General features: G+C 46.1%; 1 protein-coding gene across 2 annotated transcripts in view; it reads right to left on the bottom strand.

Annotated features, from left to right (window-relative positions):
• The window catches only part of PDZD2 (PDZ domain containing 2), a 319093-nt gene that overhangs the window by 233567 nt on the left and 60730 nt on the right, over positions 1-24796 (bottom strand). The window contains exon 1 of one of the 2 annotated variants that reach the window (XM_054688247.1): positions 12418-12502. The exons of the other annotated variant lie outside the window; for it this stretch is intronic. The gene's annotated coding sequence lies outside the window, so the exon portion shown is untranslated. Of the gene's footprint in view, positions 1-12417; positions 12503-24796 lie in introns of those variants that run through there. 2 annotated transcript variants of the gene reach the window in all.

Here is a 24796-nt window from a genome sequence, read left to right on the forward strand (position 1 = left end):
AGCTGCATTTTTCAGAGAATAGGGCAGGAGGAAGAGGAAAAAGGAGAGAGCCTCAGTGGGAAGGAAATTGCTTCCTATCTTCATTATAACTTAAATTACCATCTTCAAAATCCTTCACATAAAACAATAAAAGGGCTTTTCCCAAGTTTAGCTTTTGGGGATGAAGTTGAAGGTAGAAACTACAAATAAGAGGGAGGCATGGCCAGCGGGGGAGGGAAAGAGCAGCTTCTTCTCCAGGACTCCCAAACTCCAGCTACCATGACAGACGTGTCCAAGGCTGGCCAGTGGGGCTCAGCTGTGGCAGTGTGGGGGGCTTCTGGCCATTATGTGAGGGGGTGTTAGGAGAGAGACCCACCAATGGACCAGAAAACCAGCTCAGCCTCTGTCTTACCCCTTTAGGCAGTTCTGAAGCAATGGCCACCATCTCATGAGGAGGTCCAGGAAAACAGACAAGCCATCAAATCATTTTCACACAATGAGAAACAGCGAGAGGCAGAAAAACCCAGAACCTGAGTCTGGATAGCATGAGCGGGCATATGAATATTTGACAGTATTTTTTTAAAGGATGGGACCTCCTTGGTGGCTCAGGGGTAAGGCTCAGTGCTATCACTGCCACAGCCTGAGTTTGATCCCCAACCAGGGAGCTACCCACATGGTGCAGCAGCCCTCTCCTATCTCGCCCACTGCTCCCCTCAGCAGTGTATTTCAGTAGATCCGCCTGTTCTGCTCCCCACTCTGTCTCTGGTGAATCCTCTCAAACCCCCCCCCCACCTCTGACCTACACCCTAGTTCTTGTATGCACAAATAAAAATAAATCTTAAAAAAATAAAGGAAGAGAAAGGGTCTAGAAGACACAGCATGAATCCCTCCTCCTATGGGATTCCAGTTTCCCCTACAAAAGACAAAGGTTTTAGTTAATAGTTGAATTTTTAAGTCTACTTGTGGGCCTTTGACTTCACACCACCCTCTTCCTGTGAGGCAAATATCTCAGAAGTTCCAGGAGAGTTTCTGGACATCTGATGGAGGAGCAAGAGATCTTGATCCTCAAGGCTTATTTCTCTGCCCTGATACCAGAATGTTTGAGAGGTCAAGCAAAAGCAAAGGGGCAGGAAAGCAAGCACGCAGTCCTCTGAGCGCTTACGGCAGAGCTGTCACGCGGAATGCCCAGTGATTTTGGAATCTTAAGGAAGGAAAAGTAAGGAGTCCCTCAGCCTCCTCCTCCCTTCTCTTAAGAGGCTAGATTCCAAAGTATGACTTTGTCATGAGAAACATGATGTTCAGATGAACTAACGAAGAGAAAGGACTGAGCTGTGTCTGGGATGTGCAAAGTGATCAGGGGTTAGACTCAGCCCTATCACTGCCACAGCCTGAGTTCGATCCCCAGCCAGGGAGCTACCCACATGGCGCAGCAGACCTCTCCAGGAGTGCCCTTGTCCATCCCAAGCAGGAGTGACCCGTCCTTCGCAGTGTCAGCAGCCGCCCGCAGCAGTGCTCTGCAAGCCCTCCCCTAACGCTTCGTTTCTCTCCTCGGCATTCCTTGGCCAGATCATCCCCCTTTCGTGTGAGTTCTTTGCTGTGACCCATCACACACTGATCTTCTATTCTGTTATCAGAGGGTCGCCTCCTTTCTTTATTTTCAACTTCTTTGAAGGCTGATGTCATGCAGTAGGCGAGCTTTGGTGGCCTGGTTTTGTGCTCACCTGGGTTGCAGTAGCCTCTTAACTGCTTTCTGGAAGTCTTAGGAGGGGAAATGGTCCTGTTGGTTGCTGTGCAATTGTCAAGTTGATGACTCCCTGGAGAAAAGAGGTCTGACACTTCCTGTTCCGTCATCTTGCTGTCTTCACTTTCTAGCTCCTCAAAATTTCCACGTTCCTGATTTCAGAATTTATGAACCCACACATTATTCAAGTTCATATGAAGAATTTGACACAGTGGTTCTTGCCTCTAAGTGCTTTCCCTCCACTACAGATAAGGAACATTCTCTCGCTTTGGTAGCTGGTGGTGTTGAGTTTCTGTATTTCTTCTTGGTCTACTCCAAACAAGTAACCACGTGGCTGTTAAGGATGAGGCTCCGTGGCTGAAGTGGACAGCGTACAGCATTTCAGGGACTGGCCAGGAAGGCTGGGGACCACCAGAGAGCAAAGGGCTGGCCAGGGCAGCAGCCTCTGGCACGGGGGTTCCCTGTGGGCAGTAACCAGGGGGGTACTGTTGCTGGTAAGGTTCACTCTGATCCTAACAGTTACCAAGGACTATTCTTGGAGACCCTCAGCCTCCAAGAACCCGGATAATGACATCTCCATCACTGCCCTCACAAACCAGTAACCCTTATTTAAAATGAAATGATATTTCTGATTTCTCATAACTCCCTAAGTGCTTAAAAAAAATCACATTCTTAATTATCCGCTCTACTGAATTCTACCTTGATTTCAAGTTGAATTATTCCCAATTTGCTCATTGCTGAGAGGAAGTGAGGACTAGAGGGTGGGGATCAGGAGACGGGGCTGAAAAAAAAAACCTATAAAAACCAGGCCAAGTTTAAACAGCTGAAGAGAACACTCCAAGTGGGGGAGACACAGGAGAGCACCGGGTCGTGTCTCAGACTCAGCACTCCATTAAGAATCTCGGCCCTCCCTAATCCTGTCGTTACTTAATGCTTCCCTCTAACGAGCTGATCTGTGGCCAATGTCGGCGCTAAGCCCGCTGTGTCCACAGCCACCCCGACACGTGCCTTCCATCGACGCCAATACACTACCGTGGATGGGTTCAAGGATTGTACAATCCCGATGAAGGGAAGGGCAGGCCTGTTGTGGCATAAGAGGTGCTTCGATCCCCTCCTGAGTTGTGTGCTGAGATTTGGAAGGTCAGTCAGGTGTCAGAGGGAGTGGAAGATATCAGGTAAATGCCAAGGCTGTGAATTAAGTTTTGGAAACAGAACAAGAGGTGTTGGGCTGAGGCTCCTCCTGTCCATTGCTCAACAGCCGTCGTGGTTGCTATCAGATTGATGTCCCAAGAGCTGCTGGAGGTTGCCCGCTGGGCTCAGCCCCAGTCCTTGAAGGAGCACACAGCTGTGAATTTCTTACAATAGGAATTAGTCTTGGTCAAACAAATGTTGGTAAGGATGTGGAGAAACCGGAGCCTCCCTAATACACTGTTGAGAGACAGTCGCTGTGGAAAAGTTTAGCAACTCCTCAAGAAGTTAAAATATAGAATTACCACAAGACCCTACACTTCTACTCCTCACTGATGCCCCAAAGGACTGAAAACAGGTGTGTAAACTTTGTACATGGATACTAACAGCAGCACCGCTCACATGAGCCAACAGGGGGAAATAATCCAAATGTCCATCAACTGATGTCCTAAGCAAAATGGGATACAACCACACAGTAGAATATTATGTACTCATGAAAAGGAATGATATACTGATACATGCCACACGCTGGGTAAACCCAGTAGCTTGCCTGTGCATGTCCTAGGCATCACTCTGAGTACATTCTAGATCCTCAGTAAACATACAGCTTGGTGTAATTGTGCCAAAATTCAACATAAAAGCCACCGATCCATTGCTACTTCATCCATTAAGGACAACTCTCCCCCATTCCTGTTCTGCTTCCTTTAGGAGATTCTAAGAAACTTTCCCCTACTTGTCCTCCCATCTCCCTCACCTAGATCAGGATGCTTCAAGCCTCTCGCATGGGCTGTCCTTCTAACGCTGAGTCCTAACTTTGGGAGCCACGTAAAACATTTCCCCTCTAGAAAATTCATGATGCATTTACTCATTCTTGATGATCTTTTATATTTATTTATTTATTTACTTATTTTTTGCTGTTATGCTGGAATTTTATTTATTTTTTTAAAAAAAGATTTTATTCATTTATTCATACAAGCACCGGGTGCAGTCAGAAGCGCATGAGGGAGAGGGAATTCACCAGAGCCAGAGAGGAGAACAGAACAGGCAGACCGACAGGCGTGGCAGGAGAGGTCAGTCACGCCATGTGGGACCCTCGCTGGCGGCCGGGGATCAAACCAGCGCTGCAGAGGCTGCGGGCAGCTTCACAGACCAGCGCTCAACCTCTGCGCCACCAGGGGAGGCCCGATCTTTTATATTTAAACATCAGTATGAACAACAAAGATCTGGCCCTTAACCTATTAACACTTCTGAGAAATGGGTGTTTAACTGTGTTTTTCCAAACCATACCCTCTCTACCCACCCTCCATCCACTTTAGAAGAACCTAGTAACATTCCATGGACCAGTTGTTGGGTTTCAAGTGCCAGCAAATCAGGCTAAACCAAAGTTTTGGGTGAAGGAAAAAATAACTGATCGTTTTATCTCATACTAGGAAGCTCTACTCCCTCCTGCCCCCCCACCCCGCCCCACCCACCGCCACCCAAGTCGCCTTAAAGAGCTGGGTGTGTGCACACTAACAGCTGTTCAGATGCATCCTTTTTAAAACACACTGTGGTTATGAGGAGGGTGGTCACAATACACGTTGATTCTGCAGCAGCTAGTTCGTGCTGTTGCCTCCCAGGCACCCAGAAATAACGACAATGGAAATGATAGAGTAAGAAGGGAAGGTGGGGGAGTGGGTGGGCGCAGACAAAGGGAGGTGGGGGCTGATGATCAGAAATACTGGCGTGGGGGCTCACCCATGGAGATTCGTAAGCTTCTTGCTCATGGGGTTAGAACTGGGGCAAAGCTAATGGCTCAGAGAAGGGGAGCACCTGTTGGAAACTGGGGGGAGGAGGCAGAGGAAGGAGTGGGGAACATAGTCAAGCAGGACCAGGAACATACTGTGATGCGTGGGGAGGAGGGGGCGTTGCAGAGGCTGCTGGGGAGGAGCGGAGCTCGTTCTCTCTGACACATCGTTGCTCTGCCATTTTGCTTGGAAGCAGAAACCACACACTCTCCACTCTTCAGGAGGAGGTGGGGAGATTCTGGAATGGACACATTTACCCAACTGGGCTGCTGGGCTGCCTTTGAGCCCCTGGAGAGAGATGGAGGTGGTGATAGGACAGAGGGCGAGGGCAGGAATGGAAGGAGAGAAGAAAGAAGGGGTGTCAGGGGGATTAGAAGGAGAGTGAGAAGAAAGACAGAGGGAGAAGGTTCTTCCAAGGAATATTTTGGAAAAGTCAAAACTTAGACGACATTGAAGGTCCCTTCCGACTGGAAGATGGAGTTGTATCAGGCAGACCTGTCCATCACCTTCCCATCAGGGCCCCCCTCCCTCTACCTCCCCAGCCACAAGGACACCCATCCCCCCATTAAGCTGGCACCTGCAGGTCAGTGACCGGGCCCTGTTCTCCACCATTCACTTCCAGGCTCCAGCTCTGAGGTAGGGCGGGGGCTCATCAAGCACCTCCCTGGGTGGGAAGGGCCAACTGGGATGACATCTCTCCTGGGATGACATCTAGATGCTAACTTTAGTGGCCCATTTTCCCCTGCAAAAATATGCAACACGCTACCTAAGGATGTTTGTAAACATTGGGAATGGTATCAACAGCTAAAGTCTACACATGCGTGGACCTGGAGCCTTTGAGAGCCAAAAGGAGGAGGCCAGAAACAGAAGCCAGCCATCCGATGAGCTTTGTTGTAAGCCACATTTTTACAAAATAGGGTCTCCGGCCCGTGCTACCTTCAAACGCCGCAAGGTTGCTCTCTCCCAAACACTGGCTGTGATGGCCATCGCAGACTTCCCGGCCCAAAGAAACTTCTCGAATTCTGTGTTTCCATTTTGACCCCCACCCATTCTCTCCACATTATAATTTGCTCCTGTCTACAACAAAAACATCCCCAAACAGCGGTTAAAGCAAAGGCAGCTCAGAACCCAACACAAATGGCGAGTGGCTTGTCATCCACGGGGAACTAGACCACAAGTTTGGAACATGGGCTGTTTGTCCGGAGGGCGGGCCCTGGGAACGCTCCCCAGGGTGGCCGGCGGCCGGCGGCTGCTCCCCTGTCATTGCCTGCACTGCCTGTAATTTTCCAGGGGGACGCCCACATCACACAACGCCAACATCCTTCTCGGAGCTTTTTATAACATACATGCGTTTTCGCTGAGCAAGCCCTCGCTTGTCCAAGCCTCAGTTAGTCTGTTGTATAACACACGTAGGTTGGTATTTTTATTGACTTCAGAAACACATCAAATGTCGTTCTAGGAGGGGCCTGGTGTTATTTCACAGAAACACTCATTGGTTGCAAGCCTTGGAAGGGACTTTCGTGGTCACGTCGTTTAACCTACTCATCCATCCAGTATGAAAATGAGATCAGGGGAGGTGAGAATCCCCTTTAAGTTTGCAAGATCATCCCAGAAGGAGGCATAATTAGAATCTGGGCTAGCTGACTTGTGAAGCAGAGCTCTTTTCACTTGGAGAGACCAAAGGACAAGATTTAATCTTTTAAAAGCATGCTCTATTTGCCAAGGTAAGAGGAAATGAGGAAAAGTTACTTAAAATACAGAAAGAAGCCAGAAGCCTGATGATAGCCAATTAGGTTAATACAGCCTCTCAATTAAACCTTCTACACAGAAGCCAAATTGTGAAATTTCAGTTCTTCTGCCCAAGAGCTGTGGGGTGATCCAAAGGTTAAGAAAAAGAGGACAAAAACAATCAACAGTCTGAGACTGTTGCAGCTTGGACAACCCACATCCAGGCAGAAAGGGCTGCCCACCAGCCTCCCACCTCCCTCTTCTCCAGCGGTCATGGCTACCTCGGGCACTGCCCACCCCAACTTCTCTGCTCTTTGTCCATAGGAACCATATCAGGATAGAATGGGGGCCCAGGATCGTAGCAGCTGTCCCCTCCTAAAGAGAGCTTTGGGATCGATGAGTGACTAGTTGCCAAGGACTGCAAGCTGAGGCTGAAGACACTACATTAAGCCCAGCATCATTATTATTAAACCTACAATTTAAAACCAATTATACTTTGCAGAAGACTGCAGCCTTCATTTAAACCACTCCTGGAGGAAAATAAAAAGCCCGTTACATAGAGTACAAGGCAAGCTACAGAAATGCTTATGCCACATGAAGCTGGGATTTGGGCACAGCTTAATAATAGTAACACCAGGGTTCCCTTTTGGATGGAAGCAGAACAATGGAAAGCAAATGCTACAGAATAAAAAGCAAGATGCAAACATCCTCCTCCAGACCAAAAAGGGGCTAGATCTCCCAGAGATTACAAGATCAATGTGCATGTTTCCTCAGGGTGGGGTAGGAAGGAGGCTATCATGTAAATCAGACCCCAAACTGGTAGCCAGGTCCTCCCAAAGGGTGCTGACTGAGAAATAATGGAATCACTTACTTCTAGAAATCTGAATTTCCATGCAGAAAGTCTGCATTTGTGCTTCTCTTGAAAAATCAGATTATTGAGGAACAACACAGCAATGACTGTTTAGAGACAAGGTTTGGTTGTCAACTCCAGATGACTGTTTGGACATATACTTTCTTGTTCACCCCAGTCTCCGCTACTCCCTATTGCTTTTTATCAGCAAACATATATCCAGTGTTCTTATCATCTTAGAAGGAGCTCAAAGAAAGTGAAATATTTCTTAGAATTCTTAATCAACAATTTTCTTATACATGTCCTACTTTATTTATTTCTGTTCACCATCTGACATATTTTAGACAATTGATTGTTTGATTCCTAACCCAAATCTCCTTTAAGAGACAAGTGTCCTGCAGCTGCTGCAAATATGTCATAAAGGAAGTCAATTTCAATTTAAATAATATTTATCAAGAGCCTACTGAATTCAAGAGACTGTCCTGGGTCTTGGGGGAGAGACCGAAAGATAGCCGAGGTCCATCCTGTCACAGGGGTGGGGTGGGGAGGCATTCCAGCTCAAAAGACTGAGTGAAACCCTAGACAAGAGGACATCACATTCAAGGCATAAACCACTGGGGTTCAGAGGAGGCAGAAACCACATGTGGCTGGGACGTCTGGAGAAGCTACATGTAAGGAACAGCATTAGGAATGGGCTTCAAGAAGGGGTGGTATTTTGACAAGTGGAGTAGTAAAGTAAGTGAGATCTGCTCAAGAAAGAAGAAGGTGAACATTTGCAAAGGCAGAGAAGCTCCAGCGAACAGGGAGAAATCTTCCCCCAAGGATGTATAAACTTGGAAAGAGGGTTGGGCTGTTGAACTTCTGGGTTCTGTTCCCACCTCCTCCCCCAGACCAACGCCTGCAAAGGCAGAGGCGGCATCTTTTAACTCCCTGATGACAACTGAGTGATGCAGGGGCCCACCCTCACAAAATCTCCTGCAACAAGAACACCCAAACCACCTCCCCAATGCTGATGCCATGGAGTGGGTGAAGGTACCATGTCAGCAACAGCAGCACAGGCCTCCCTATTTGATGCTGGACCCCTGGGTCCCAGACCCTGCCTAGCTTGCCCTGGGGTAAGGCATGGTGCCTGTCCTGAAAACACAGGCAAACATGTGGCTTTAGCATAAATCTTTCTACCTTGTCGCTAATGTACAAAGTCTTGGGATTCAGACCCGACTTTCCATCCTATCCAGTCCATCCTCAAAATCCATAGTCTCTCCCCCAAAAATGCATCCTGAGCCCAAAGTCTTCTCCTTGTCTACACTGATGTCATCTTAACCTTAGCGCCTCCCTCCACACGCCCTAGACCTCAGCAAGAGCTTCCTAGCTGGTCTCCCTGCTTCTGCCCTCACCCCCAGAGTCTATTCTCCACATTAGAAGAAAGGTCCATTTTATCATCTCACTCTTCTGCAAAGCCTAGCATCCCTTGGCATCCCACCGAATAGCATCCCAGCACACTTGGAATAAAACATGAAGTCCTCACAGTGGCTTTCAAAGTGCTGAATAACCTTACGCCTGACTGCTTCTCCCCCTCATCTGCCATCTCAGCCTCTTCACTCCAGTAGGTCATTCAGGTGCCTATTAAATACCATATGCCTATCAAATATGGGCAGCCTCAAGGTGCTAGGGATACAACAGAAACCCCTGTGCTTCTTGACCACAGCAAAATTGTTCCTGCCTCAAGCCCTTTGCACCTGCTATTCCTGCCACCCAAAACAACCTGTGCCTCAGATCCACATGGCTTCCCACCTCATGTTACTCACTCAGGCCTTCCCAAATACCCTATGTAGAATGGCACCCCTGATTACTCATCTGCTCGTCTCTCCCAGTGCATGTCATTAGCAGGCCTGACGTTATGTCATAAATGTATTTGTGCAGTTTGTTTTCTGTCTGTCATCCACTAGAATGTAAGCTCACGGGGTGAGGGCAGGGTCTTTGTTTTGCCTACTACAGTGTTCCCCACATCTAAATGAGGGTTTGGCATATCACAAGCTGCCTGCTAACCACTTCAAGAGTGATTGAAGTAAGTAGGGCCCAGCTCAGAGCTAGCAGAGCTAAGACAAGGAGGAAGCATGGGCAAGCTGCAGGGGGCTAAGGGGGAAGGGGGTGAGCTGGGCCCCTGAGGCTTCCTGTGATGAAGACAAAAGCTGACAGGAGCAGAGACTTTCCCAAGTGACCCAAAGTTCAGAAGTGGGATTTGGCAGAGCTGGGGCTAGCGAGGGCAAACTGGCCTAAAGGTAAGTTCCTGGGGACTCAGCAGAAGATGAAGTTGGACGGGAAGGGCAAGATCAACAGGGTTCCAGTTTCAGAAATTCTGATGCAGCAGGCCTGGGTAGAGCCTCGGAATCTGTATTTCCACCAGGTTTGGGAACCATTGTATGGTTAATCCCACTGTCCCAAAGATGAATGTCATGAGAGCAGGACACCAATTTTCCATCAGAACACATCTCTTCGCTCCTGCTGAGTGAGGGGTAGCTAAGTTGGGGGGAGGAGCAGTCTTAGGGTGGGAAAAGTTTGCAGGGGAATCCAGGGACATATAAGGAAGACACAGGGAATACAGGAAAGCACCAAGAAGCAGCAACTAGAATCACACTTTTGACTTCTGCACTCATATCAGTCAGATGAGAAGGAGACACAGGCCGACCCAAGATTGACTGCCAAGCTAATTCTCAGGGCTTCATTTTCTCATTTACTCACCTATCCTACTCATGGAAAACAAACAGACAGACAGACAGAAATCAGCATACTGGGTGCCAGTGATGGAAGCTAAGAAAGAGGCAACATCATCACTGCCACACAAGGCACGTTCACTGCTACCAGGAAGCAAAGAAGCAAGGAAACAGCCTCAAAACCCTACTTCACAAACTTGTTGAGAGTATGAATTCAGGGCCCCCCAAAAATGAAGTCAACAAAGTCACCTCCATCTGGCTTACTGGGTAGGGCTGCTCCTAATTGTCATAAGTGCTGACAAGGGACTGCTGCACCCCAAGATCAGAGGTATTCTAAGAGCTATTCCAAGCCTGGGAACCACACTTGTAGAGCCAGAGCGACCCAGACAAGAATAGTCCACTACCCCAGACACTTTAGGGTACACAAGCCCAGCCCCGCCTGAAATGCAATGCAATGATAACCTAACACTGTCTCTAAGTCTTTGGGTTTAAACTCCACCCTAACCAAACATGTGATCAGAACTGCTGGCGTGCAGCAAAAGGAAGAGATTTAAATTTCATCTCCTTTAATGCTCCCACCCACCCCCTGCCAGGAATTCCTACAGCCAGGGAACAGCCTACCCAGAAATATGGCGAGAAGACAGGAAGCAGAAAAGAAACCACACAGATTCTCTTGATGGGACCTCAGGGAAAACTGGAGGAGCCCCATTCAGTCTGGGCCTTATTTTGGTTTTAGTCAGAGCAGCTTCAGTTCCGAACACTGGGATCATATGTTATGGTTAGGGAGGGGCGGGGGGCCATTTCAAAAACAGTTTGATGGTCATCGACCTGGTCCATCCACCCAGTTTACAGATGAAGAATGGGTCTAGGAAGGGGTAAAGACATGGCCACGAACACAAGTCTTCTGATTCCAATACCCTCCTCTCATACTGACAACTAAACAAAACAACACAAAAGAAACACAAGGATATGATTTGTCTCACGAAATATCTTGACAGCTCCATCTGAGGAATGGGGTGAGCACTCCCACGTAGCCAGGCAGAGCAAGGCCAGCAAGCTTATCAGGAGTCCAGCCAACTCGACATTTCAAAAGTAATCTCTACTGTCAAGGGCCAGCCACCCGTTGCATCAGCTTCATTTGTGACTTCAGGCCACACAGCCTGAGTTCATTCATGATAATCTAAGGAACGAGGGGTGTGGTTCTTGGAAATAGGAGTCGATCCAGAGTTTTAAGAAAGAAAACAACATACCGGGGAGTCCCAGCTCTCTCATGCTCAGGAAGCAGCTCCTACAGCCATTCATTCACAGGCTGCAGGCCTCAGCGGGCGCTCCCTGCCCATGGCAGAGACAAACAGCGAAGGTGAGGTGCAGGCTCGTGGGGCTGGGTTTTTGGAAAACTAGCTCCCTGCGTCAGGTTGCACAGCCGTTCACACCAGTGGGGGCGGAAAGGCAGCCCTGGTGTTTGGAGAAACTGAACTAGATGGATTTGATGGTTTTGCCACCAGGGGGTACAGGGGCCAGTGTGGAATCAGAACTGTCACTCAGCCGTGGAGCCCAGAACACCTGGGCTGCTCTGCCACTAGCGTGTTGAGGACAAAAGGAGGCTGTGCTCAGGTGATTCATCACAAAGCTGGGGAACTGAAACATACACACCCCAACTGAAGGGTTCCCTGGAAATAGTGCAAAGCGTGGTAGAAAGGGAGATCTTGCCCAGTGGCCCCTGGAACTCAGGGGGAGGATGTACAGGAGGGAACACTTTTCCATTCGAGAGTTGCTTGTAATGAACAAAGTGTCACAGGTCCTCGTTTTCTCCTGGGGCCTTAGGTTAAAAGCACTGTCTTTCCCTCTCAAAAGAGTCCTAATTTGTTTTTTTTTTTTTTAAAGATTTATTTATTTATTCATACAAGCACTGGGTACAGTCAGAAGCGCGGGAGGGTGAGAGAATTCACCAGAGCCAGAGCGGGGAGCAGAACAGGCAGAGTGATGAAGTACACTGCTGAGGGGAGCAGCGGGCGGCAGGAGAGGTCTGCGCGCCATGTGGGACCCTCCCAGGGATCAAACCGGCGCCGCAGAGTCTGCAGGCAGCTTCGCAACCCAGAGCTCAACCGCTGCGCCACTTTTGGGGAGGCCCAAAAGTATCCTAATTTGATGAAAAAATCATATAGTCACCCTAGGCACAGGCCCCTTTCTAACATACTTTTCTAAAGATGACACTTCAAAACACTGTTTTTGAGGATGAAAGACTTGGATATAAGACAGAAAATCTTAAAATACGTAGAAGGAAAAACATGGGTCAAACACCCCATAACCTTGGTATCAGGCATGTCTTTGAGGACTGAACTCCAATGACAAGGGCAAAAATAAACAACTGGGACCACATCAAACTAAAAAGCTTCTACACAGTGAAAGAAATTATCATTAAAACAAAGTTACCCTAGGGGCCTCCCCTGGTGGCGCAGCGGTTGAGCGCTGGGTTGCGAGGTTGCCCGCAGCCTCTGCAGCACCAGTTCGATCCCTGGCCACTGGTGAGGGTCCCACCAAAAAACAAAAAACAAAAAACAAAAAAACAAAGTTACCCTACTGAATGGGAGAAATATTTGTACACCATACATCCACCCAGGGCTGATATCCAATATTTACAAGGAACTCATAACTCAACAAAAAGAAAATATATAATCCAATCAAAAACAGACTGTTCTCCAGAGGAGATATTCAGATGGTCAAGGGGCACATGAAAAAATTGCTCATCATCATATATCATCAGGGAAATGCAAATCAAAACCACAATGAGAAACCATCTCACACCTGTGAGAGTGGCCTATATTAAAAAGACCAGAAACAAAAAGTGTTGGTGAGGATGTGGGAAAAAGCAACTCTCGTACACTGCCAGTAGGTACGTACACTGGCTCAGCCCCTACAGGAGCGCAGTATGGAGGGTTCTCAAAACAGTAACAATATCTACAATATGATCCAGTAATTCCACTGCCAGGTGTCTACCTGAGGAACGCAAAAACACTAATTTGAAGGGATATATGCACTCTTATGTTTACTGCAGCACTATTTACGATAGCCAAGTTATGAGAACAAACTAAATGCCCCCAAACAGATGAGAGGCTCAAGAAGATGTCACACACACACACACACACACACACACACACACACACACACACACACACAGAGGAATACTACTCAGCTATAAAAAAGGATAGAAGTCTTGCAATTTGAGGTAACATGGATTATGCTAAGTAAATAAGTTGTAAGGCAAAATTGAAATATCAGATAATTTCACTCATGTGGAATAGAAAGAAATGAAATGGGGCCTCCCTGGTGGCGCAGCGGTTGAGCGCTGGGTTGCGAAGCTGCCCGCAGCCTGTGCAGCGCCGGTTCGATCCCCGGCTGCTCCCCGGCCACTGGAGGAGGGTCCCACATGGCGCGCAGACCTCTCCTGCCGCCCGCTGCTCCCCTCAGCAGTGTACTTCGGTCCTTCTGCCTGCTCTGCTCCCCGCTCTGGCTCTGGTGAATTCTCTCACCCTCCCGCGCTTCTGACTGTACCCAGTGCATGTATAAACAAAACAAACAAATAAAATAAATAAATAAATAAAACATGCCTCTATTAAAAAAAAAAAAAATGAAAAAAAAATGAAGAAAGAAATGAAATGAAAGAACAGAAAAAAAAACCTAAATCAAACAAACCCTAGAAATATGACTGTAGAACTGAGGCTAGGACTATGGGGGCTTTGGTGGTGGGTGTGATATAGTAACCCATCTAAAGAGGGGTGAAGCTATTCCCATAAATCACAGACAGTGTTGTAAACTAATGTTACCTCAATTTTAAAGATTCCCAAAAAATGAAAAAAAAAATTTCATTTTCTTCACGCAAAATCTCAGCTGGCACATCAATCCCTTTCCCACAACCAAGACAGAAGTCGTTAATGGACCACAGCTCCTTCCCGGTGTTCCTAGACAAAGCCATCGAACCTTCTCGTAACAACTCTCCAGACAGTTGGGAAAGTGAGTTGACTCAGAGTTGATACTGATTGCCCTCGTTGGTGTCTATCTCATCAGGAAGCTTCTCAAACAGACTTCAACTTCCTGAGGCCATAAGACAAAGCCATAAAAGCCTGGCCCTGACTGCACCTAGGCATTTGTCTTGGCCCAAGCCAATACTATTATATCTTTGGGGATTGGCAGTGAGTCCTGCCCAGGATGCCCGGAACCCAACCAACAGTATCTGACTACCAAGCAGATCAAGCCAGCTAGGGCCCCACAGCTGTATTTAGAGCCCTGTATTTGGCGGCTTCTCTAAGGACCCTCTATGCCGTGGCTTGCCCTAATGCTAGGCTCTCTGTTGGCTTTATAGATCAAGTTTCACTAGTTTTTGTATTTTCCTCCCAGATTTTTACAAGAGTAGAAGGTACAAGACAGACAAAATCTGAAATGTAACTTGCTTCCTAGAGCAGACCCTTGGGTTCTTGTAGCAGAACTAAAACTTACTTATGTGGGTTAGGGACACAATGAACACTGGAAATTTTTATTCTTATTAAGAGAGGACATGCAGACAGAGGTATGACTTGAACCAAGAAATGTAACATTACGAAAGAACTCCCTTCCTCCAAAGAGAGGGAGCTACAGACGCAGGCAGGGAGCCAGCTAATGGCACACTTTTCCAGGAACGGACAAGACTATTGAGCTCGGTCATGACAAGGGAAAAGCTGGTGTGCAAGCTAAAGGGCGAGTCAAGGGTTTTGGTAGCATGTTTGGTGAGAGCTGAAAAAGGTTTTCTGGTGAGGTGGTGCATGGAGGATGAAGACTTTAAGAACCTGCTTGAATTCACTTTCCCCCAGCAAATAGCTAATGAGCACTTACTGTATGCCAGGCACCATTCTAGATGATGGGAATAAAACAATGAACAAGGCTGGCAGAGATAAAAATATCTCTATCTCCCTCCTTCCATTCAGTTCTCTCTCCATCTCTCACACGCACACACACCCATTAATAGTGCTCCTCTGGATGGTCTTAATATCCTTTTTGATGCATCCATATTTTATGACTTTTATGCAATAAACATGAATTTATTAATATGGAAAATATTACTTCAAAATCAAATATTAAAAAGAAGGTACCGAGCACAAGTACTGGAGGGTGCAGGCTATGCAAGAACACTCAGCATCTATTTTTCTGTTCATTTGTATTAGGAGGTGGCGTGAGGGCAACAGAGATCCCTGGAGTTCTCACTCCCCTCTCTCTAGTCTCTCTAGGAACCTTGTGTAACAACCTTAGCCTGTCAGACCTAGGGGAACCTCAGCAGAGAGGGAGCAAGGAGCAGAGAGGACACACAGGAACACAGAGCTTCTTACTTTACGAGGGGGAGGATTCTTGGGCACTATTAAGTTTTTAGTAAGTTCGCTAAAAAAAAAACTCTGAAATAATTTGAATATATCCTTAGCCTTAATAATTATACATACAAAAAAGGATGAAGCAGAATACAGTGTTTTTACAATAAGATTCTTTCCTGCTTAAACTATAAAGGGGGAAAATCTTCAGAATTAGCATCAAGATAATATTGGAGAAGAGAATAAATGTCAAAAAGAGAAAAGATTATATGACTCATTCAAATGATATCAATATCAAAAAGCACTCTGGATGTAAGCTGTTTTCTCTCCCTTTTATTTTAGGGTTAATTAAGACCCTCTCCTGGACACCAGCTGTGACAGAAAGGGCTTTTTTTGCCTAATAAGGCCACAGCCGACATACTCCTTACCTTCCCTGTGAGGGGCCAGTAAACATGGGTGAGGCAAGTCCTGCCCTGTTTTTCAGAAACAAAGCTAACAACTCTGCCCAAATCTCAAGAACCTGATATAATTTTCAGCACGCAGTGTGATTTAGAAATAGAAACCACTACAGAGCAGGGCTAAGCCGACAACCCAGCCACAGCCCCCAAGAGGACCTCACTTTTCCATTCAATTGTGGCAAAGAAAAAATTCCACCTAGAAACTCTTTAGAGCACAGCCATCTCAGAAAGTTCCAGACAAACCCAGTTCCATGGACGTTGGAGGGCAGCCCTCCATAATACTGTTACCACATTAGTAAGAAGTTGCCTGTACTTAGGATTATAAATAGGCACAATTAAAGGGCGAAATGAGAAGACTGGGAGAGAAAAACTACACAGTTGCTATCACCTGAGCCAATTACCTGAGCCTAGATATATGGGTTTCATTCTTTTACCCACAGCCTCTCCAAATCCAGGGTCATTGGGTTAGCAAACTACACATCAGGTATGCCTGGTCTTTCACCTTCCCCCCGGGGTCTGCTTGCTCCAATTCTGCTGCCTCTCCAGCACCAATGTGTTAGCTGAGATTCTGACAGATAGTGGGTGTTCTAGGAGTGGCTGTTGGGATGAATGAATGGATGGCCAGATGGATGGATAAAGGGGCAGGTAATATCACAGTTATGAGAAATGTGTCCTCTAAGAACTTGGATGCCACTGGGACTGCCTTCAAAGTGCCATTCACCTTGCACTAGTTATAACTTCAGCTATTAAGTCCATGAGCGATTTATTATCTGCAATGGGCATCATGCAGGAGAGTGGAATAGAAAATATGACATTCTAGTTAGAGAAAAGAGGCAACGAGTGGTAGCATGTCATCAAGTATGAAAGCATGACATAGAGACTCAACATGAGAGGTCTCTGCAGGGAGTCGAGATCAGTGGCTGGCCTGGCCAAACTCACCCAGGGAAGACACACTAATGCTATTCATGTAATAGCCTCCAAAAGCAAGGACAGACTGGCTAATCTAAAAGGATATTTGCTTTTTCACCCCACTTTTTCATCCCACACTACTCTAGAAATTACTAGAGTTAGATAAATAAGGAACAGAAACAATATCATTGGATTCACATCTTCCAGCAGAAGTTGGTAAGTCAAATGGCTTCCAAGTCACAGCAGGTAACGAACTCACAAACCTGTCTTATATGCATTTTTTTTTCCACTAAGTCCCAGTCACAACTCTCTGAGAAGATACAGATGTTATATTACTTAACAGATGATGAAACAGAGGACCAAAAAGTTGAGACTAGAGTTTGGCCAGAGTTATACAACCAGCAAGCGGTAGAGCAGAGCCTGGGGGTAGAAGTTCTGCCTTCAAAGCCCCAGCCCTTCTTAGTCCCTGGCCCCTCTGCCATGGAGGGTGGGCGCATGCGCTTTCACAGTGGCTGCTGAGGCCTGGGCTCAAGCAAATTAGACCCAAGCCTGAATGCCAGGGTCCAGAGAAGCAAAAAACCCACACTTTAGAAGGCAAAATCTCTTGATCTTCAAACTGACAACAAATGCAATCTTTAAAAATAACTCTGCCAACCCAACAAAACCACCTGTAATGAGCCCACGTGCTCCCAACAGGTAACCTTAACCTTACACTTCGCCCAGGCCCATTTCACTTACGGAAGTTCACCTTTTAAAACAACGCTGTGAAGGAGTATTACCACTCCTGACGCACGATGAGGAGTCCGTCAGGGACTAGGGAGGATGAAGGACTATGCAGCAGTCCACCTGTTCTCAAGCAGAGGCCTAGACTCACGGGCTGGCCCTCGGTGAGCAAAGCCCGGATCCCTGGAGCTCACCCTGCAGCTTGCTGGAGACACTTACAGGTTATTTTGATTTATAGGTTATCCTCTCTTCCCTACGATTATGCGACCACCCAGAGGCAGGGTCATGGGTTGAGTACTGGTCAAGACCTTGCGTTTAATGAATATGTGTTTGAAGGAATGAAGCAGATGTTTTGCAGAGAGCAGTCAGTTTTCCTTTAGGGGACAGTTGTAGACAGCCTGAGGGTGGGCCTGGGGTGGGGAGCACCAGGAGGAGGAACAGGCACCTCGGAAGCAGAGGACAAGCATTGGTCCACTTCATGGTCTTGCTGAGAACTGGCACTGGCGGCTCCACCTGTGCTGTCCCAAGAGACTTGACAATGAAAGGCACTTGGAGTCCCTAGTGGCTTCCCCAAGGCTCTCAGCTACCAAGAGAGGGAAGTTTAGGTGAGACCTCTATGACTCGCATCTCAGTTTCTCTTCTATTTCACTGGGGCCAACCTCCTGTTTACCACCAAAGGTTAAAGCTCAGACTTGTCCTGCCCTGAAAGCACCCCCTGAAATTCACTATGGGGCCATGGGAGACTAGACTGCTAAGAAAATTATCAGGAAGAGGCTTTCTTTAAAAAAAATAATAGCAACTGGGCCTCCCTCATGGCGCAGGTGGTTGAGCACAGTGCTGTGAAGCTGTCCGCAGCCTTTGCAGTACCGGTTTGATCCCCACTGGCCTCGGAGCAACCCAGCAGGCCTCTCCTGACTCACCCGCTGCTCCGCTCAGCAGTGTATTTTGTCAGTCTGCCTGTTCTGTTCCCCACTCTGTCTCTGGTGAATCCTCTCACCCTCCCGCAAATCTGGCCTGTACCCCAGTTCTTGTATAAATAAATCTTTAAAAAAAAAAATAGCAACTGGGCCTCCCTGGTGGCACAAGGGGTTAAGACACAACCTATGAAGCTATCCGAGGCCACTGCAGCATGAGTTCGATCCCTGGCCAAGGAGATACCCACATGGTGCAACAGACCTCTCCTGTCTCACCCACTGCTCCCTTCAGCAGTGTATTTCAGTTGATCTGCCTGTTCTGTCCCCCACTGTCTCTGGTGAATTCTCTCACCCCCCACAACTCTGGCCTGTACCCTAGTTCTTGTATGCATAAATAAATCTTTTAAAAAAATAGTAACCATGAAGAAATAAATAAGGAAAATAAAGTCACCCACTATCTCACCAAAGACAACCTCAATTTTGGATTCTTTCTTCAGTCTTTTCCAAAGTGTGAGTGAGTGAGTGAGTGAGTGAGTACATACACATTTACATGTAATATTTGTACCTAATTGAGTTCACACTGTATATGCAGTTTTTTGTGCTTGCATTTCTGTATTTTCACTTATTGCATCTTAAACATTTTACCATATCATTATAATTCTTCAAAGGCTGACATTTTAATAAGGGCATGTTAATATACCAAATGGATCACCATAATTTATTTCACTAATTCTATTGCTGGGAATGTAGGTTATGGCCCATTTTTTTTTTTTGCTATCATAAACGATGTTCTGATGAATACAAAATTGTCTCTATTCCAATGAGTTCTTTAAAATGTATTTATAGAAAAGGAATTATGGGGTGGTGGGGCATGTACTCTCAGAGTCTTGATACATATACTTACTTGCTTCCTAAAAAGGTTGTAGCAATTTACATTAAAATTAGTTAACTGGACAAAAATGCTGCTCCTTAGTCTTCGTTAATATCAGGGGGAAAAAAACACTTTTTAGGGGCCTCCCTGGTGGTGCAAGGGGTTAAGACGCAACCTATGAAGCTGTCCACAGCCACTGCAGCACGAGTTTGGTCCCCGGCCAGGGAGCTACCCACATGATGCAGCAGACCTCTCCTGTCTCACCTGCTGCTCCCCTCAGCAGTGAATTTTGGTCATTCTGCCTGTTCTGCTCCCCACTCTGTCTCTGGTGAATCCTCTCACCCACCACAACTCTGGCCTATACCCCAGTTCTTGTATGTATAAATAAATGCTAAAAAAAAAAACAAAAAAAAAACCAAAAACACTTTTCAGGAGAGATGGGGCCCTCGTCCCTGCATATCGCTACACAATACTTCAGCAATAACTACAGCTGTGTTTTTCCCAATGAAGCTTTTATTTCATTGCACTTCATTTTTGACTAGCAAATGAACATGCCCCACTTGCTCAAAGAGGTAAAAATGCACTTTATTGTTTTTAAAAGGCCTCTGGTGAGAAGACTGTGGTGAAGTTCCATGAAACGGCTGATTCTATCCCAATCATATAAATCAAGATGAACAGGCCTGACGGAGAAGCATTCCATTTGAAATGGCAGGAGTGGTTTAAAGCAGTGTGGCCAAAATGCCCATTAGCTGTTTGTCAGGAATATTTTTAGAAAGTGCAGAATAAGACGCTGAGGGAGCCGGCACTCAGGGTCACCCTCTCCCCAGGAATCCACCGCAGCCTTCAGAAGTGGGCCTGGAATCAGCTGTGTTCCCTGTGTGGACAGGCCTGGCACATATCACCCCCAACTCCCCCAAACAGCATTCAAAGCACAGCCCAGCAAGGTCACACATTCCCCCAAACTTCCCTCCAGGGATGGTCACGTTTTTCACTTACTTCAGGTAAAGAATTTCTGTTCTCAGACTCTGCAGATGTAAGAAAGTTTGAGGTTAAAGCTGAGGACCCCATCTTTGGTAAGGTGGATGATGATTTCGCAGCGCTGTGAAGTGAAATGAGTCTGGGAAACATCCCATGAATTGGGGGACATAGCCCATGATCTGCTTATAGATTTCTCATCCTGCAGTCGCTCAACAATCCAAAAAAGTCACTTTCGTGTTCTTCAGGTCTGAGGTCTCCCACAGTGAATAAAGCCCGTGCTTAGTACAGAGATCAGGCAGCGCTGAGTGACCCTGAGCAAGTTTCTTAACCTCTCCGAATCTCAATTGCTTCATCAGAACATTGGGCCAAAAGCAATATCTGCCTCTTAGGGGTCTGGTGAGAACTAAAGCAAATAATCCCTATAAGCATCCAACAGACACCTGGCCTGTAAAACACTCTCAGTAAGTGTTAATTTTAATACCAGTGGCCCTGGTATCATTCCAAAGCAGGTTTACCTAGCTATAAATCACTGGCACATTCTACTTCTGAAAGCCACTGTTCACTAACCTCCCCATTACAGCAAAGGAAGGAAAAGAAATGAAACCTAAGAGTCACATCTGCATTATTTCTGTCACTCTGCGGAGCCACAAGGTGGAGGAGGAATTAACTATTGCCACAATGACAGTATTAAATGACGAGCTGCCAGACCTGTCCCCATTTAGCATCTATCAGAGTGTGAAGGGATGGACATCTGCATAATCTATGACAAATTTGTAAGCAAATGTAAAAGGTCATCATTACAAGGACAGCACCGAGACTTCTCTATCCTTCCTTTTTCAGTAGCAGGTAGGTTGTCCTGAAGTCCTGTGAAACAGTTGAGTCTCTCCACTCAGCAGATGGAGGCAGGCAGACCCCGGGGTGAGGTAGCACCTGGGGTTTAGTTTCATTATTCTACCTCTGACCAAACACGTCACTTGGCCTCGCTAATAAAAATAAGGCCATTGAAATAAGCCAGGAAGAAAAAGAAAAATATCGGATGGTCTCACTCATAGGAGGAATTTAGAAAACCTAAATAAGGGACCAGGAAAAAGAATAATTATAATAAAGTAAAAATCAAGATCAACAAGCAACTATAAATCAGAAACACACTATGGGGTGGGGGTGCGGGTGGGGCAGAAGGGAGTAGGATCAAAACAAGTGTGGTGGGACTGTATGGGAACTATAACCAAGATGAAAATGCATACATTGTGTAAAAATGAAAAATGATATAAAAATACATAAAATTTAAAAAATAAAAAAAAATAAGGCCATTGAACTAGGGATCTTCTTTGTAAAGTCTTTCCAATAAAATAAGAGTAAGTGGTTCTGTCCTCTTAAAGCAATTCTAAGATCTCAAATATCTTTTTCTTGTGGCTCTTTTAAAAGTTTCCTCTTTTGTATTCATGTCAGAATGAGCAAATGAGTCAGAGGGTTGAATATCAAGTTGAAAGAAGGTTACGTGGCTGCTGGCAGACAGACTTGTGGGATTCAGTGCAAAGAACATGAATCAAATTAGGTCAACAGACATTTATTGAACAACTACTCAGCCACACATTGTGACTACCTCCCAGGCCATGGAGTGTTGGGGAGATAAGCCCAAAGCTAGACGTCTGTAGGTCCTTGTAACGATAACCTTTCATATTCGCTTACAAATTTATCATGGATCATTCACCATTTTATTGAAGAATAGTTTCCACCCAATGAGTAGCTGAAAATCAATATACAAGATACAGTTAGAAGTGATTCTAATGGATCTTTTGCTCTATTTCTGCTCCCCAACCCCCCAGGTAAGAACACCTTAAAATTTATTCCTAAAATGGCCATCTTTGAATTCTCTTGTGTATTTTATAATTTGATGCTGCACCTCCCCCTGCAGTGACCTTTAGGGCTAATGGCTTTCGCCAAGGTCCCTAGGTCCAGCTGGGCAAGGAACCAGCACGCAGGGGAGTAGAACAAAGTTCCCTGAAGACATAGATAAGACAGAAGCTTATCAAAAGATTACGACCACCAGGTACGACCACCAGGAGCTAAAAAACCTTATCTCGTCTTTCTAGAACTACAAACTTTATCCCTTTATTGTCTTTCTAAACTTCCTTCTTTCTTCTATAAAGGTCATTCATTGTTAATTAAAAAATCATATGAAATCCTTAACACAAGGCTGACTCAAATGAAACGTTACTAAACTCTGTAATAATTAAAATATAGTTTAGGTGAAACAAAAAAATGCGATCATATAGTTTAAAAACAAAACTAATGGTCTATCTACTTAGGAATGAGGTAAATCACTCAGTGATAAGCTAAATCCATTCACTGTTCTGTGCTTTTGGAAACATATATATTCTGGCAACTAACTCAAATAAAATTGCACTCAGATTTACACTCTCTCTTGAAGTGTGTCTGTTTGTCATTTTGTTATAGGACAGGGAAGACCACCCTGTTACAATTTCTTCAGCCGAATCCCTGACCACCCTGCGCAGTCTCTCAACCCTGAGACGGCCTCATCGTTCACTGCTGTGCTGGTCCACGGCAATTTGAGATATTTTAAAGTATTCGTGGGTAATGACTGGAAGGTCATTACTGGGTCCTTCTTGGTTATCTCCAGCCGGCTGATAAGCTCCCGTCAACTTCTGTGTTCTCAACTGCTATTTTATAGATAGGAAAAGGCATCAAGAGCCAAATACCAGCAGAATGGGAGGAAGCAGTGATCCACTCACAAAATTAAGCAGCCTCCTGCCACGTCGCCCCAAACAGACACACTAGACAAAAAAAAAGTGTGTGAGTTTGCTCAGATGCAGAAGGTGGGGTTAATGAAAATAACCAAAGAAAACAAACTGGTAAAACACAAAAAATAACTCTTAGATTCTGTGAAAAATGTGATGGTTGCCAGCTGAGACAGGGGAGGAGAGGGGGGCAGGAGGGGAGGTGACGAGGTGTTGGCAGTGGGGCTTTGGTGGATGTGTGTGAAGCATGCGCACTTATGAAGGTGTGAGGCTGTGGTTGCAAAATCATACAGTTGTGTGAACAACCGGCAAATCAATAAAATGAGGGGTAGGGGAAACAAAGGAGGAAATAGAATAAGGACATATTGTTGTAGAGCAACCCCGATACAAAACGGGGTGCCTGACTGTGGGTCCTCACCCGCGCACTTAAAAGGACTTATCAATGCTCTACTGCAGGCACACACGAAAGGTTAATAAAAGGTTTATTTACAAGGGAAGGGGAAATGAGGAAATGTATAGCTCAGGGAGAAAAGTGGGAGACAAAGTTTTAAATGAGTCCTACCCGATCCGCCGATCAGGAATCCCAAAATGGCGCTCTCAGAGTTGGCCGCCAGCCAGGAGCGGTGAAACCAGGAGGCGAGCGATCGCGAGCCAGAGAGACCCCCAAGGCCCACGTGTTTGGTTTTTATATCCAACCTGGCTACCCAACTCCACCCTCAGGTCCCAGCCACCCTCCCTTGGTGGTGATGGGATTTGTCTTTCCCAATGTCTTGATGGCTTTAGCCTGGAGTGGGGGTGGGGTCCACAAAGCCTGTATGGAATTAACTCAGGACATCATTTCCCCCTAGCAATATCAGTGCCTTGGTTGCATCTTTGTGTCCCCTTCCAGGCACTGCTCACCCAAAGGTAATCTGCGCCCTGATTTCTGATAGACCCATTTTGCCTATTATTCGACTTTGAAGTGGCATCCTATGGAATGTACTCTCATGACTGTGCTTCTCTGTATGCAAATTATACTTCAGTAAAAAGTTGAACATAATATTTCTCCCACCACACCAACACTATAAACTGAATAACTTTCAAGGACTTTCTCAGCTTTTTCAGAAATGGCCTTTCTACAAACAAATCAATCTCTTAGATAGCAAATTTTTTCAACATCTGCAGCAAACCACAGGGGCCAAGGTCACAGGCAGTGGGGCCTTTGCGAAGGCCTTGCCATGTTCTTTAGCTTCCCCCCTCCTTCTCACAGTCTTCCAACCTGGGCTTAGACCTGTCACAGCAAGGAGGGTGGGAAAGTGGCCCCTTTATTCACCTTTGCATCTGGATGGCATAAGTGCACACACACACGCAAACTGGACATCATACAACAGGACCCAGAGTCTCAAACAATCACCTATTTCTTCTAAATCAAGCTAGCAATCGGCCTGGTTATCGGAATCGTCACCCACATATCCATCCCATTGTTCCTTTAATTAAGCTTCTTTCTCCTTTGAGAGCAGGAAAATATATCAGTGCAACCCAGAAAACCAAACCATCCTCAGATTTTCAATTGCTATGAAATGTAAATACTTTCATGCTCTGTTCTAGGACAAAGCTGGTTGGTGACTTTCTTATTTTGAGACTCTGAAAACAGTCCCTAGAGGTCTGGTGTGTCTGGGAGAACCCCTCACTATTTACCAGAGATTTCTGTCCCACTCTCCCCAACTTACACACACACACACACACACACACACACACACACACACGCACACACACACACACACACACGCATGCGGCCATAGATGACTTGGCTTCCCGGAGTTGATGTCTTCCTTGAATGAACTGTGCTCTTTATGATTGTGGGGTGAGCTCCCCTCTTTTGTGGCCC

Source organism: Talpa occidentalis, unplaced genomic scaffold (genome assembly GCF_014898055.3).
Source record: "Talpa occidentalis isolate TD23 unplaced genomic scaffold, MPIMG_talOcc4v2.1 talOcc4.6, whole genome shotgun sequence".
In the NCBI taxonomy this organism is placed as follows: Eukaryota; Metazoa; Chordata; class Mammalia; order Eulipotyphla; family Talpidae; genus Talpa; species Talpa occidentalis.